This window comes from Rhea pennata, chromosome 2, assembly GCF_028389875.1.
Source record: "Rhea pennata isolate bPtePen1 chromosome 2, bPtePen1.pri, whole genome shotgun sequence".
In the NCBI taxonomy this organism is placed as follows: domain Eukaryota; kingdom Metazoa; phylum Chordata; class Aves; order Rheiformes; family Rheidae; genus Rhea; species Rhea pennata.
The window spans coordinates 162,080,095-162,097,196 of record NC_084664.1 but is presented as its reverse complement, the minus strand read 5'-3'; positions in this window follow the sequence as shown (position 1 = coordinate 162,097,196).

Sequence of the window (17,102 nt, the reverse complement as noted above, 5' to 3'; positions counted from 1 at the left end):
AAGGAGAACGAGCAGAGACCCAGGCCTGGATACTACAGTGTTACAACCATAAGCCAAGCCTTTTTTTCAAAGCTAGACCTCTCTAAATTCCACATTACGAACATTGAAGCCAACAGTGCAGGCACAGAACCTGCAGCTTTTTACAGGAGGAATTGCTGAGCACGCTAAGCCCATTGCAGACCTGATTCATGCAGAACTGAACAGGACCATGAGTTTGGGGGTGATATTCCAATAATTCCAGGGAGTTTCTTGGACATATTTGTGTGATAACTTCTATAGAGAAGAGTGCTTGTAGGTACTACAGAGACCAGGTTTGACAAATCAATGCCCAGCACCTCCACTATGTATGGGGATGGAGAAAGATGTCTCAAGACGCAAGTTCTCCAGAAAGCACCTTTTTATCTTCTAAATGTATCATATCAGAGTTGCTTGGTTTCTATCTTGCCTGATCTTCTTACAGATCCTATATTTAGTGAGGTTCTGGGAATATTGAGGGGAGACAGAGGAAGAGGCATTTTTTCATTTACTTTCACGGCAAAGTGCAGACTTGGGGTACACTTTTGTGATGTTGGTCTACGGTCTTTCATCAGATTTGCCAGTTTCTTCAGGTAAACTTAAAGCTATCATGGGCAGAAAGGACATCATCGTTGGAGACTAGTACAGCTGAGGAACAAAACACACAATATCCCTCCTCTCTGAGAGGGAGAAAATGAGGCATTTAAGATGCTTTTTGTCTTGAGGCAAACAAGGGTTTCTCTTATCTTTCTGGAGGCAGACAAAAGTATGTGCAGATACAGAGTATCTTCTGTCACGGTGGGTATGGATTAAACTGACTGTGAACTGAATGTCAGTGTTGGAGAATGTGGCTTTGCAAGTATCTTGATTAGCCTGATTAAAATGGAGATCTTAACCTCTTAGAGCTATAACTTCTAAAACAAACTACTATTTAATCCTCTGAAGAAGTGCCCTGAAGTTACGCAGTGCAGAGTCCCTGATGGTTCCACCAATACTGGATACTGCTTCCAAAGTGATGCATAAACCAGATTACGAGGAACAGCTACCATACAGCTTCCAAATAGTGTCCCGCCTGAAAAATTTTTGATTCAAGCCTCAGTAGGTGAGACCTATACGAACCACTTCTCTAATCCTGTGATTCAGGAGGCCTGACTTTGCTGCACGCTGTACAGTTGTAGGGATAGTATGAATTATTCTTGTCTGTATAAAGGGATTTAACATGTTAAGGAATCTGTAGTATAAAATTCCGTTTAAATGCTAAAAAGGTGCCAAAGACCATGGGGGGATTTTGTGGAACAGCTAACAGATCTACCTCCTAGGGATAAGTGCTGTGTGTACAGCAGGGAGCTTGGTTTTAAAATTTTTATGGACATTTGAGTTCAAAATGAGGTGTTGGCTAGTGGAGGCTCATCACTTCTTTCTTGAAGAAGAATTTTCATACCTTTATACAGATGGCCAAATCCTGTGTTTACTGGCTTACCTTGGGGTTTTGTGCCCATGTGGGATCCTCCTAGACAGAGTCTCTTTGCTCTCAGCTTCCACATGCTTCAGCTTGCAGTTTCTGATTTGTGTAATCTCAGATGGCATAGCCATTATTTTAGAGGTGGATGGGGTTTCTGATAAAACATCTTCCTCTAAATGTCCGGCACTCCTACTGGTTCATCGCAGGAGGTGGCTTATGGTTTGAGGCTGATCCCAGGCTGATTTGAGCGAAGTAGTTCAATTGAATGTGAACGTGCCCCTTTTGAACCTTGACTTATAGGCTAGCGCATCCATCCAGGGAGGTGTTTCATCAGACATGATGCCTTCTGGCCTTAAATATTTCATGTCCCTCCCGGTTCTGAGCTCGTAACAAAAGCATCCTCTGCATTTCCACAGCTGTTTCTGTGCTTGTTGCAGGCTCGTTGCCATATGACATGCTGCCACTCGGAAATGCTGCCTCTTCTTTTAGCTTTACAAGAGCTATCAATTAAGAGGCCAGTTGCATCCATGATATTCTCCCTGCTGTTAACTACCTCTCATTCAAATGCTACCATTCTATAGGTAAAACGGCTATTAAAAGTGTTCTCTTTTCACCTTGTTTAGGCGGCTAACAAAAGTATAGAGGGACATGGGAACAGAAACCCATAAATACTAGACGCTGAAGCGATGCATTGTCCTATCAAAGGTCATTGCTTTTAATTCATCGTTTTCCAGAGAATTATTCTAACTGCCTCTTGTACGACCCGACTCCTCTTTGTATGAATTACTAAGACCAAGAGTCCTTTTATAAGACATCCATTATTTACTTTTTTATACTCTTTTGGAGATTCTTTCCATTTCTGCAGTCTTCCCATTTCTTTCTTTTAATTTCTACCCTAGCTTTCTCACTTTGTCTCAGTATTGTGGTTATGAAGGTTAGTGCTCAAGAGTACATCCAAGTCCAATTTTTTGAGAACTGTGAGAGAAAACATTTTGACGGGAGTAGTGGAAAAGCCTGTCTTCTGAAAATATAGCCATAACAGGGGGTACCAAACTCTATTCCATGTTCATCAGTAAAGCACCTTATATTTTTGCGATCAACCTCTTATGTAAAATTCCTCTCAAAGGGCTTATAGTAAGATTTATCAGACAGCATTATTCCTTTATCAAGTCATGATAAAATATCATTTTGCTTGGCACAGTGTTTTCGTGATAATGTAAGATCAAGATATTCCTCACACATGGCTACAGTTTGCCATATTTATCATGCATCTCACAGGTCCTTTTTCATTCCCTTTTTTTCATATCCACTGTGGATAGCAGTGTTAATTTTAGCTCAGAGGTGGCTGTACCGAGGGGTAAGAGCATACAGATAAGAAAAGCAGACATTTATCTAAGAGTGACTCCCAAGTACAATGGAGTGCAAAGGGTTTTTTTTTTTCATTCTATGAAAAACGTTAATATCTCCAAAAGTTTTCATCCTTTCCAAGATTAATTCATGTTCTTTCTGCATTCTTAAGAAAGAGAAGAAGAAAAACTCCGTTTCCTTGCCTGAGAAGTGGAGAAGTCATTGGAGAGGTGGGAGAAGTAGGTAGAAATCTTTGTTTGACTCAAAGTAGGGATTTCAGCCAAGGCAGACAGGATTCACTAGTTCATGCTGGAGGACCAAGCTGACCTTTCTTCCTTTCTTTTCTTATTTACTGTTCCATAGTGATGCCAGCTACACCTGAGGAATGCATTTGGCTATCCAAAGAGCAGCTGGGATCTACATCTTCCATATAAATCTTCCTTAATACTCCTGAAGAGCAGCTGCTGAAAGACAGGAATACATACTGACAAAAGCAGGCTTAATCTTCACTGAAGTGACCTAAATACAGGTCCCACTGTCAATGACAGATGAAACAGCTCCACATATTCCATATTCTATCCTCCATGTTTCATAAAATTATGCATTGAATTATCTCCTTCATCAGTTTGAAGAACAGGAAATATTATTTATAAAATATTCCCCCTTTTATGTGGTTATATCTGAAGTAACCATTTGTTCCACACTCACTAATGTTCCCCAAAATGTTGAGTATCATGGTGTGGTATGTAAGGAACAGATATTTTTACAACACTGCAGATCACAGCACCTTCCAGCCAAAGATAATAAGACAATTTGCTAATCTCCACTCTTAGTTCCCTTGGCACATCCCACAGTGAAGAGGGTGAAGATATTCAAGGATGGGTTTTGTTATTCATGTATAAGGTCACCCCTAGAACAGATGTTGGGGCAGCAAGAAAGAGAAGTCATTTTCAGTTGCAAAAGCAAGGGAAGAAGAAAGAGTCGGAGAAGAATTTATAAGAGACAAATATTATGTTTCACCTCAGATCATTCCAAAGGGCTTTTTCCAGTGCCAAGAGTAGCTTCCAGAGGTGAAATCCCTGATAGCCTTGACATCAGTGGGGTTATGTTACTGATTTTCATCTAATCAAAAATGTGCAGACTACACATGCAATGTTGTAACCACGCCACTGTTCTTCCTACTTAAATGAGTCTCCTGTCTTTGCATTTCTGACTCCTATGCACAGCTTTGCATCCCCATTCCCTGCTGAGGTCAGGGTAGGATTGTCACAGAGGCTACATACGGAGTTATTGGATATTTTGAGTTTGTAGATGGTTAATAACTATTCATCTTTCTGAGTGATTTCCAAAGACTCCTTAGTTCACAAAGTGGGGCAGGTACTCAGGGATGAAACATCTGTGCTCTGAGAAGGGCTGGACTGAATGGACCTTTACTCTTTGCCAAAGCATGAATGGACATCACAGCATGCAAGATATCTAAAGTTCAGATAGTTTGGCATTTTGTGCAAGATTAAGTATGTTCATCATCCTCTCCTGTGTAATAATTAACTCCTCGAGGTAATAAATACTGTTTGGAGACACCTGAACAACGGGAGACTAATCCCCTTGGCATAGAGATGCATTTTAAGTCTGCAAGTCTGAGCTGCCCGTGAGCATTGACTATCCCAGCAGGGAGATGGCTAGGGAAGCAGAGAGTGTGCATGTCTGTCAGACCACGGCATGAAAAATTGATCGTGGCTTCACTGGCACCTTCTTGAAAAATAGTTGTGTTGCTGTTTGGAATGAAACCAAAAACTTTGTCAAATCCAAAGGAAATGTTTCAAGTCAGTCAGTACTTTGAACTGTGGAAATGTTTCAGTTAAGCCTTTTTTTTTTTTAATTGAAGAAAATTTGGAAACGAGAATCCATTTCAAATCCTAAATATCTGGTTGTTTCATATTGGGAAAATAAGAAAATGATTACCCTGACTTTTCAGTCATTCCTGTCTTCCCTTTCAGGCACCCATCAGGCTTTTACTGGTTCATAAACCCTATGAAATTGTCACTAGTTTAAGAAGCAAACTTATCATGGAAATGTAACACAAGGATTTGCATGCTTGACAAAATAATATGCTAGAGTCATGCAAGGGATGATTCGCAGCAACCAGTATCATTGCAGGAAACAGTGTCCAACACAGAAGTTTTTGCAACTACAGTTTGGAAGCTATCCGGCCCAACATTGGGTAGAAACACACATTTCCTCAAAATCAGTGCTGTCTACTCTAAACTACTGCTACCTTTTCAATATTGCAGCCTCGTATGAAGACACAGATAGACACTGAAATAACAGCACTTTGAAAATGATAAGTGGCACATTAAACTCCACTCCTGTTCCTTAGCTTCCAGTGATAACAAGCATTCACTAACAAATATTGACTATAAAGGTGCAGCACAACACACAGTGGGAAATCATAGACAGAAAAAATCAGTCATCCCCAAATGACATGAAAGGAGCACTCAATCAGGGTCTAAAGGCCAGAACTTCTGGTTATGTGCCCGAAGTGTCGTGGCGGAAGACAAAGATCTTATCACTCAGCGAAATGAGAAGTGCAGCTTTTCAGGAACACATTTCTGCACCCACAGAAGTAATGCCAGCATTCAGCTTCTGAGGAGGGAATCCAGCAATCCATTTTCCACACCCGAAAACTTACGGAAGATACAGATATTGCATGTTTAAGAGCAGATGCAATAGTTCACCAGCTTGTGACCAATGAATTCAGAGGATCATCCATACTGGCAATATTTGCAGAGCCTGTACTTACGCTAGGTGCAGAAAAGAAATTTATCAAGCCTTCTTGGACTCCACTGAATGGCTCAATAACCTTATTGTGAATTTATAATTCACTGTTGCTTTTCAAAATGCCATACGCAAGAGAGAGTGAGGGAGAGACTCAGAGGGACAGCTAGTAAGTGGAATGGGTTATTGGGGAAGATAATTGAAGAATCTCATTATGTAGAAGTTTTACGGACATTTCTTTCTGCAGAAGGCAGCCTGCCATCTCAGCATTTCTTCTCCTATTCTTGATGTGTCTTATCTTCTCAACCATGTGTTCATATGCTTTGTTAATGAGCATGATATATAATACATTTCACACAGAACCAAGGAAAATTTGATTTACAATGGACTGGGTGAAAATCTGCCTTTGCTATTGGACGTGAATCCTAATGTAGCAGATTTTTCTGCAACTGCTATAAAGTTGTAAACAATGAAAGAAGGATAAGAACAGACAAGTCTGGCCAATACCTGAGATGCATCTTAATTTTCCCTCTTGGTACAAACATGTGTCAATACCTGTTGCTTCTAGTCAACTCAGCTGGACAGATACATTAATATTTTAGGCCCAATTTATGTGAGCTACAGTAGTTACGGATTGCTATTTTATCAGTCAGCCTACTTCATCTGAGTTGCACTAATGTAGGAGGAAAAGCCAGCTTCATCTCACTAGGATCTATTTAGATACATGTGAAAATTTTTTTAGACCCTCTGAGCCACTTGTGTTATAAGATCTACTGAAAAAATAGATTAATAAAACAGGCTTACATGAGCAAAGCAAAGAAAGAGATAGTCGGCTATATTCAAACCCAGTACAGGTTTATCGGTCTCAAAGGGGCTAAAATAGACTTTCTTTAACCTATTTCTCAATTTCATTTATTTCTTTATTTTTCCTTACTTCAAACCTGTTTATAAGGCTATTAATGCCACTGTTATATTCACTGAATTAAACGCAGGCTCGCACTCTGTATTAAGATTCTTAATGGATATGTTTGATTCGCTTTAAGAAATATCTAATTTTTTAAGAGTTCAAACTGAAATTTTAGCAATACAGAGCAACTTGAGATGTAAGGCTACTTTTCCCATTTGCCCGATGTTTCCCATGTTCCCATCACAAAGACTTTGTCTGCCACTGCAAAAAATGTTCATCTTCCCATTAAGAAAATAAGATATTGACGTTTGATACCAAAAGATGTATTACTCAGCTCTTTGTTTATTGTTATACAAGCCAGTCATTCCGCTTCATCCACTTAAAACAGCACAAGTCATTGCTGGGTAACTGCTGGGGTGCCTCTGAGGGGAGAGGCAGGGGAGATCTCATCTCCTTTTTAAATTTCAAGTGTCCTTTCCTCTTTCCTCCAGTGTCAGGCTATTACTCTGTGCATTGACTAGTACTTTTGCAAATTAGGGCATATTTTTTTTCCTACTTGACTTGTTTTTGATTCTTCAGGTGAGACTTCATCCATCTCTCTCCTCCTTGTTACCCTTACCATGTCTCCTTTGATTGAGCAGCAGTGGAGGCCACCAGCTGTGATGATCCATCATGAAGATGGCAGACTTGAGAGACAATAAAGAAGGCTGTGATCAGCCACCTGTTTGAACGATAAACATTTGCCCCCAAAATACCATGCAAGCTGTGCAGACTCTTTCGAACTTGCCCATCCAGATGGCCTAATTTGTGAGTTTCTACAGTCAGTCATGGGAATTGTTCTTTTCACATTGTCAGAATGATCTGAACAGGCTTTTCATGGGACAACTCGTCCTGGAAAAAAAAAAAAAAAAAAAAAAAAAGAAAAAAACGGTGTACCTTTAGCCAATTAGGAAAGTCACGTTAGTTCTCAGAGAAGATTATGGTTTGGGAAAACTGGTTAAGACAGGAATGGACAAGATAGAAAAGTGATAAACTGAGAATCATCAAGAAAATCAGAGTACTTGCCCTGAGAAGAGAGGCTGTGGGAACGGGGCTTGTCCAGCCTGGAGGGGGACCTAACAGCAACCTCCCAGGATCCATGAGGCAGTTACGAAGGGGATAGAGTCAACCCCTTCACAGAGGTGCATGGCAGGACAAGACAGCAGACACAAGCTGAAACATGAGAGATTGATTCTGGACATTAGGACAAACTTTTTCACTATGAGGAATATATTGCCCAAAAAGGGTTGTGAAATCTTCATCCTTGGAGATTTTCAAAACCTGACTGGATAAATTTCTGAGCAACCAGGTCTAACCTCCTCGTTGACCCTCATTTGAGCAAGATGTTGAGCTAGGCACCTCCTGATGTTCCTTCCAAACTGAATTATCCTGTAATCCGAGGATCAAGTGTAGACAAGGTCACTACCTTCGTGGTGCTGGAAATGGTACATTCTGTGGAGATTTCTGAATCTGAAGCCTAAGAGAAAACAAATACTAAAGAAGTCCAGAGTTTCTGCTGCTTCTTCAGGATGGTAGGAACTCGTTGTTTAGAAATCAAGCTGGCAGTTGCCTTAGGGTTTCTTGAGATAGAGATGGAAATGAAAATAGGTGACAGCCAGTGAAGGCTGAAGTGTTTGGGCTTGCAGTCAACTGTTTATTTGATGAAATGCTGCCTAGATACCGTAGTCAACAACCTGGACTCCATTTTGCTGAGAACTGTCCTTAGAAGAATGCGGGTCAAGTTTATTTTAAAAAAACAAACCTAAGCTCTCCTTTTAAGACTCATCCATATTGTCAGATGATACAGCACTTAGAGAGGTGTGGAGCACATCTTTCAAGGTTATTGCTATACAAGTCCCTATATATAGATTATGAAGAGAGATGTCTTAATATTCAAGTGTACTAAGCACCCAGTGTCTCTCAGTGCTAACTTTTCCAGGAAACAAGAACTTAGACTGTAAAGAGTCAAAGTTCAGTGTTCAAATCAAAAAATGAAGTGGGTGTAATTCAGCTGGATTGCAGATTTGAGAGTTAGGTGGGTTGGGTTTGGGATTTCTTTTTTTATTATTATTATTGTCTCAGAAGCAACAAAAAAAATCCTGTTTTTGTAAGTTTTCTTCACTTGTAATTAAATATTTCACTTCGTCTTCAGGTTCTTTAAGGTTTCAAATAAGCTTTTTTAGCTAAAGGCCAATTGAAAAAAATATTTATTTTAGAAATGAACAGTAAAGCATGCTTAGTCCATAAGAATCATGTAGATATTTCCAGAAAGTTTTATTTTCAAATTTATATCTCATAGGGCATAACTTTTATGTCTTTATTGGTTGAAATTAATGACCAAATTCAGCTCAGTTAGGGCAATAAATTGGTCCCTTTGGAGACCTGTTTTTTCTTGAATGTACTTTTGGATTAAAAGAGACAGACAGACAGACAGAAAACCTCCATTCAGATGTAACCAGAAAGTGTTTAATTGAAAAGCTGCTCTGAATGCTCTATTCTCAGGACTTTGCCCAGTCATACTGACTGAATAACCTTAAACGAGAATACTGCAGACTCACCAGCCACCTTTTAAATGTCACCTACACACAAAGCTTGTCCGTTGCAACATTTTCTTATGAAACCAAATTGTGTCTCTGTTTAACCAGATGGATCTGATCAAACAGACGAAACTCCTTTGAACTGCAATTACCAGCAAGGAAGTTAACAGCTTAGAAATGAAAGATATTCTCAGCTGAAAAACAGACAGTAAAAACCAGATTCTCCAATTTATGATAGTCATAACAGCTCACTGTAGTATATACTGTCCCCCCCCCAGTCCATATAAGGTTTTAATACAACTGTTTTTTATTTACATGAACATTAAACCTTTCTTGGGATTAAAAAGAATTGCTTTTAATGCTGTTTTTTGCCACATCATCTGTAGAGTTCCTTACTAGTAAGCATTTGACAGAGCAGTCTTCTCCCAAGTGTAACCCAGCAATAAAGAGCTAGAGAATGAGGTAGTAAATCTTAATATATTCTGAAATAAGGCAAGAGGAATAAAAAAAAAAAAAAAAAGAAAGTTGGCTTTATTTTTTTATTAAGGACTGGAATTAAGGAAATGAGGCTAGCTTCTTCTGAATTTTGATGTGCTACAGTAATTTCTTTTTTGAGGGGGTAGGCAGCTGGGGAAAAGGGACAGGGAAGGGAATATTAACTGAAAGAAAACTCTAGGAGCGTTTTGCTAAAAAAGCAATTGAAAGGGAACAGTGTGGCCTGATCTTTACCCATCATTTGCACCAGAGGCTGGAGCGTATGCAGATCGCTGTTCCTCCAGAAGAGGCATTAACTCATTGTAATTCCTCATGGAGTTCAGCAGGATTTCCAAGTGCAACCGAGAAAGAAATTGTATACTGATGGACTGCAGTGGGTCACACAAGATGAATATACGACTTCTTCCATTTGCCTGGGCTAACAGAGCTGAAAACACACATCTTTATACCTTGAACTAAGGATTCAGCCGGGAGCAAGGGCTGGAAGAATAAGTTTCCCCTGATTTAAGGGAGCATTTATCTCACCAACGTGCAGCTCCTCTGAGTAGAGCAGCACTTACCATACTGTCTGTGACCTGAAAAACAAGATTCCCACTTAAGTTTCCACACACATCACAGGAGCAAAATGGAGCAGCGTGTCTGCTACAGAAACAGATGAACTATGCGGCTGAGGATCCTGAGCTTGGACCTACCAAAAGGGAAGCAAACCAAACACAGACCGTATACTGTTATCTTGCTATGGAAAGGATGCCATGACCTTGCCAAGTTACAGGGAATGTTGCTCGATGGCACCAGTTTTAAGCAGGACAACTGGGTCCTGGCAGATCCCTTTGTATGTACCAGAGCAAGCTGAAGCATTTTCATTTCACTGAAAAGCATCACCAGAAATCTCGAATTTGCTAAAGCGCACAGCACAGCTTCAGCAAGCTGACTGATGCCTTTGCCTGAATCTCCAAATTCAAAACACTGAGACAAATATGTTCAAATGTAAAATTTTAATTGAGAAGAGCAAGGGAATGGATAAAAGCTACCCTATGGTTGAATTGTTCTCCATTTTGACTCTTTCTGGATGCACTATCTTTAAGTGTCTAATGTCTAAATAATGCAAGATACAGAGCCGGTCTGTGTTACATCTGAAAATCAAGCTAGATAAGTTACTATAGGAAATCTGTTTCCTATCTTCTTTTGCTTTGAAAAATCCATCTGTGTAATGTTACTTTACATCCAGAGCAATAGCAGCAATCACTACCATCATGCATTATTGTATAAATCTTTTTCTTAATGGTCACACAAATATTTACTGCTTGAGAAGAAAGTCTTTGGTGATACCTAAACAGACCGTTTTCTATTAGATCCAGATATTTCCAGGCCAGCCTCTCCCTTTCTCTGGGCAAAGCACCCTATTTCTTCTTGAACCGTTCTAAACCAGCTAGGGCAGTAGATAGTTATAAAATCACACAGTCAAGCTGATCATGGATAAACTAGAAGGTAAGGTTGAATTAAATTTCATATATCTTTAAGGGCTGGTAGTTTATCTCTCCATAAATGGGTCACCCCTTTAAGAGTGCACAAAGAGAAGCGAGTACATTTGGCAAATGATTCATTTGATGTATTTTGAACGTAAGTGCCAGAATGAGCTGAATCCCGCATCAAAATCTGCTGCTAAGTTAGACAAGCTCCTCACAGACGACAGAAGGGGTTTAGAGTGGTCAATTCAGGTGTCAGTGTCCATGCTAAATTCGATAAATGATTCGCCCAAAGCCTTGCAGCATAGGGTGCAGAACCACTAGGAAAGGGGCAAGTTGTCCAAAAGTGCTGCTCCCCTGAGAGTTGTGCCGGCTGAGAATCCTGTCCCACACCTGGATTCGCATCTTGAAATCCAAGCACGAGGCTTGCCATTGCTCTGGAAAATGCCAGCTGATTGCATTTGTATTTACAATTCAGTTGTGTTTGAATGCTCAGAGGAAATATTTCTACTGTTTTTTCTTTCACATCAATATTTATGACTCAGTTGATGGGGGCCAAGCTGGTGTATTTCAGGGCAGGTAATTATGCCAGGGACTTTGTACGTGAAAAAATAATGAAAGGCAAAACTGATTGATTTGTTCGATCTTCATGTGGAGGTTAAAAAATAAAAAAAAAACTCGCCTGCTCTCATAAGGAAAAAAAAGTCATTTTGGGGGTTTGTACTCAAGTTGTGAGTCTTAATCGAGGGCAGATATAATTCAGCATTGTATGGACAGCTTCTTTGCCTGTTTTTCTGCAGCACCTTCTGCTCAGCCCTCTCTGATTCACCAATTCTCACATGACATATAGTTCTCGACGTTATATATTTGTATGTGCACTTCATGGCAAAGAAAAGCTGCACAGGGGAGCACACGGAGCTTCCCTCTGCCCCCATCTGATGGAGCCCAGGAATTCTGCATGTCTCCCTGGCTCCAGCTGCTCGACTGAATTCCATTTTTTGATGAGGAGTTATTTAATAAGATTTTTTTTAATTGGCTTTCTCTGGGTTTTGCATGGACCAAATTAAACCCATAATGTGTTCAGATAAATGTACTGCTGTCCCAGGGCTGACATATCACACAGTCAGATTCTCTTTATTAAACAGATTTTTCTTTTTAAACCATCTTTCTCAGAAGAGGACTAGAAGAGAAAGAAGATGCTCTTGTGGCCCATACACCAGCCTGGAGAGATGCTCCCTGCTCTTTTGCTACTGCCCATGGCGTCTGAACATGAATGTACATGATTGCAAGAGGAGTTGTTTGTCCCTTCAGCTCAGTTCATTCTTGATCCATGTGTATAAAAATAAACCACTTTTGGAGAGTTTTTTGCAAGGCATATCTTCTAGGGCAACACATGGAGCCCAACAGCCAGGTAGCTCTTGCAAAACCCAAGCATGGCCAGGGTCTTAAATGAGTAAACTACTTTATCCATGTCCTTCAAGGGACGATGCAAATTTGACAGGGCATATTTTAGCCAGGGCAGAGTTGTAAGCAAGCCCTTGAGCAGTTGCATTGTCTGTGCCCTGTAGTGTGTTAGACAATTAGTTGCTCTTGTAGTTCTTGGGGCTACTGCAGGGCACTTTGTGTGGCAAGGAGTGTGAAGAAGGCCAGAAACTCTACCCCAAACAGAGGAGCCAGAGCTCTGCTGTGTGCTCACAGAGCAGCATCCCTGGGATAACGGGGATGTGGCAGGATAGCTCATGTGACTGGAGTATTGAGGACAGACAGGGAGACAGGTTACCCTTCAGGTGAAAGCAGCTGGGAGGTATGGGGCTCTTCTAGGGAATGGATAATGTGCTGGTTAAGAACTTGTGGGTCAGGATCATAGCCCAGCAAGGGGGTTCTCCATAGACTAGACAAGGTCTGGCAATCTGGCAGAGCAGGTATTCTGCATCTCTCATCACTCTTTCCACCTTAGATGTCTTAATAGATGTGAACACTGGAGTTTACCAGCTGTAAACCTCATGGAGCTCAAGAAAGAGAAGTGCAAGGCACTGTTCTGAGAGTTGAGTAGCCCTCAGGAATCACCAGTCCACCAGGGTGGTCAGGGTACTGGGGCATGTCTGCTAGGAAGAGAAGTTGAGGTATCTGAGCTTTTTTAGCCTGGTGAGTAGGAAGCTATGGGAGATCTGACAGCCACCTAAAAGTACTCAAAGGGCAATCACAAAGCTGGAGGTTGTCAAGACTCTGTTAGGAAAAATCATAGCTGACCTGGTCCAGCATTGCCAATGGTGCTACCTTGACTAGTAAATTAGAGGAGAGACTGTTGAAGTCCTCTCCAGCCTACGCTGTTAGAATTCGGCAGTTCTACACTGTAAATTGTAGCCAATAACACAATTTAAGATAGGTGAACTGTGGAAGATTTCACTTTTCCTGTACCGAACATGCTAAAGCTGTTGTAAGCTCGTGACTCAGGCAGATAAGAGACAACATTGTGCACAGCCAGCTTTAACCGTGAAGTGATACGGCTAGCACCCCTCATGACCGTGCTTAGCAATGTATGAATGCACCTCTCTCCCTAATGTTCACTTGGGCAGAGGATAGATTCCTGCAGCAAGCAGCAAGAGACACGAACCAGCGCCAAAGCTGGAATGAAGTGCTTTCTCCACTTTATTCTGATTATTTTGCTCAATTTTCTGACCCAGCCTGTCTACTAAAGAGGATTTTTCTCCTTCTCCTCTGCTGACGCAGAGAAAGGCACCATTACAATGAGAGCTTATTTTGAGGGAGGGTGAGTAGAGAATGGAGAATGAAGAAAGAATGGAAGGAGATAAAACCTAGAGAAGGGACCAAGAGAAAACGATTCCCTGATTGCAGCAGCTCTGTGACCTGGTAAGTGGGCTTATGGCATGATTGCAAAGGGCAAGAGGAGGCAGATATGACAAGCAATGACCCACCATCAGTGTCCTGCAACTCAGAAGCTACCCTGTGCGTCTTTCTGTCCATGGGACATACTGCCCCATCACTAGACTAGTTTCTGCAAGCATCTACCTTCTACTACATTTATCCTCCAGAGCTCAAAAAAAAAAAAAAAAACAAAAAAAAAGAAAACAAAAAAAAAACAAAAAAAAAAACAGAGGTGTGTAGCTACAGCCATTCCCAAGTACAGAGAGGAGGATATAACTGAACTAATGCAGGGGAAGCATCTGCCTCAGCTATTACTGTTGGTTTACACCTGGAGTTTTAGTTGTTACTTCACTAGAAGAAGTAAAAGGAGAGGCAGAGGGAGTGAGAGATGCTGCAAGAAAACAAATAATAGAAAACAAGAGAAAAGACGTGAGGTCAAGAACAAGGAGGCAATAAGGGGGGATGAGTGCAAAGGTGAAACATTCAGGAAAAAGAAAAGGGAAGTCAGGCACGGACTTTGCTAGTCAACATTACTTGAGAAATAACCAGATCTCTAATCTGGACCTCATCAAAGAGCTAATGACTGAGAAAGGGAGAGAAGGGGAGACAGAAAGAGAGAGAAGAAGGTGAAATTACAGCAGCAGAAAGCAAAAAATAATCAAAGATAAATAAAGTCGACACAAAAAAATGATGTTCATTTTCTCTTGCAGGCACTCCAAAGTGAGCCATAGGAGCAGAGACTTTAATTTGCCTCCTTCCCACAGAATCAGACCTGCTGATTCATTCAACTCTGCAAGGCTACGTTGCTCACTAACCTATAGTACCAATTTATATGCTAATCGCCTTCGTCTGTAAATCAAGGCAGTCTCCTCCACTGCCTCCCTCCCTAAATTCACTGGTGCAAAATGCAGTCCATCTCTGTACACAGGGCTGGGAGTTGCCAACTCAGAGACACAAACGGTATCAAATCTGAAATAATTGGATCATTGATGGCACTTGTCTCTGTGGATTAAGTTGCTGTTTCATCTCAGCCTCTCACCTGCTTGGCAGGAGCCTTTCTAAAGGGTTTTATAATTAGTCAAGCCTGGGAAAGGAAAGGAACAAAATAAAAATCCCTCTTTTTCCGCTCTATCCTCCCACAGTAGAACAACACTCCTTGCTTGTTTCTACTTCCCCTTTCCGCTTTTGAACCAGCTAGAGAGTGCTTAAATCAGGCAAGTTTGGGAAGGAGGCTGCCCATACCCCGGCTAGAGTTGGGAAGTGGGGATATTGAGATCCCTGTCCATTTAGGATGGATGATGGGAAATGGGTTGCTTGCAATTCCTGGCAGAGAACTACTAAGGGAACAGAGAGAAAAGTACCTGGATCCCCGAAGGAAAGATGCCCTGTAACAGTTTTGGTGAAACAAGAAGTTATGTTTTCTTAACAGAAGTTATGATTCTTCCCCATTTGTTAGTAGGTTAAAATGAGATCTTTTGACCCCTTTTTTCCTCCTTTGAGAAAATTCCATGTCACTACATTGCACTGCTCCAAGCACTCACTGAGGATATGAGTTACTCTAAGCAGAAAGGGACATGAGTCTTGCTCTCCTGATGGACAATTATATATTCTGCAGTAGGAAACACCTGCTTAGTTATTTTGAATAGAAAGTCTGTCTTCTTTGGGGAGGATGGACTGACTGTCTTTCACAGCAGTTAGATTTGCACAGGTCAATGAAAACAGGGTAGTTTGGTCAGCAAAGGTTGGTTGCAACCTGCAATATTCAATACTGGGCCCAAAGACTTCCAGCGAAATCTCTAGCAATCAGTAACAAAAGAGAAGAAAGTTACAGAGCAATCACGCACCTTTAGCTCTGAAGGAGGCCCCATCTCTTTTGGGGAGCTCTTCCTTCATCATATTTTTTGCCTAGAGTATAGTCTTGCTGCCAGTTTTTGTGCTTTGTAGCATCCAAAAGTTTTCTTGGTATGAGTTGCTCATACAACAGAAACCCACTGCGGAGCCTCTGGACTGTGGGTCTTTAAGGACAGCCTTTGGGTGAATTCTGACCAGTTTCCTCTTCTGAACAGAAGGACTGCATGAAATCCTGCAGTAGTAAAAATCAAAGTAAGCGCTAGATGCTTAATAACCTGAAGAAGGCTGCACAGTGACATTCATATCTCCCTGGCTGCAGGTCCATGCACTTGCCTGGCCAAGACCTGTCTGATCTCTGCAGTGTTTTATTATTAGATGTTATTCATAACGATTTTCTGTGTTGGTGTGCTTGCTGTTCTGAGCCTGTGTGTGACCTAGCAAGCTTCAGGCTGGGCTAACTGGCAAGTAGGGTAAGAGATCTGAGTGCCAGTTGCAAGACTGGGATCACTGGCCTCAGGTTCTTATCACTGTGCTGATCTTTGTGGTTGAACGTGTGTGCGTGAGTGCACACGTGTCGGGGTCTATTGGAAATACATGCTCATCCTCATTACTGTCTGGACCTGGGGACAAGGAGCTAGAATAGCCTTGTATCTATCACACTGTGGCAGGAGGAAGCCCCTGGTCCTATTGCACACTGAGTTAGGCTACTTCCAGCATCCTTCACTTCTGATCTGAATCCTCTTGGACGAACTCTGGCGTTGGTATCTCCCCAGCTCTGCCCAGGGTTGGAACTACCACACAGCATTAGAAAACACATCCTAATTTCCATTAATCCATTCCTTCTCTTCCATTCCCTAATTTTTATATCTTTATAATCAGTGATTCTTAGGTCATTAGCGTCCTTTCGGTTAAATATGTACACATATATATTCTCTACTATTTGCTGTTTCCTCTCTTTTTGATGTAGTTATTGACAACGCTCATAAACCTCTTGACACTCTTTAAACAGACTAAATGAGAAGGTTTCTTTAGCCTGACCATGTGGTCTCAGTTTCTTTGAGCTTCTGAGATCCTTAAATCCTTATCTGAACACGACTGATTGTGCTGGTCTCACACATCAAGAAGGTGCTGGGAGCTCATGAGTGTGGGTAGCCCCAAGGATCCCTCTGTGCTTGAAGGTACATGATATTCCAGAGGACTCTCACCAAGTTCTTGCAAAATGTCATCTGCTCTTTATTGCTAATGGGAAGGTCTTTCCTGATACCCACTAGCTTTGCATCAGATTTTCTCTGCCGAGCCATCCAGGCTTCTGTACAAGCTCT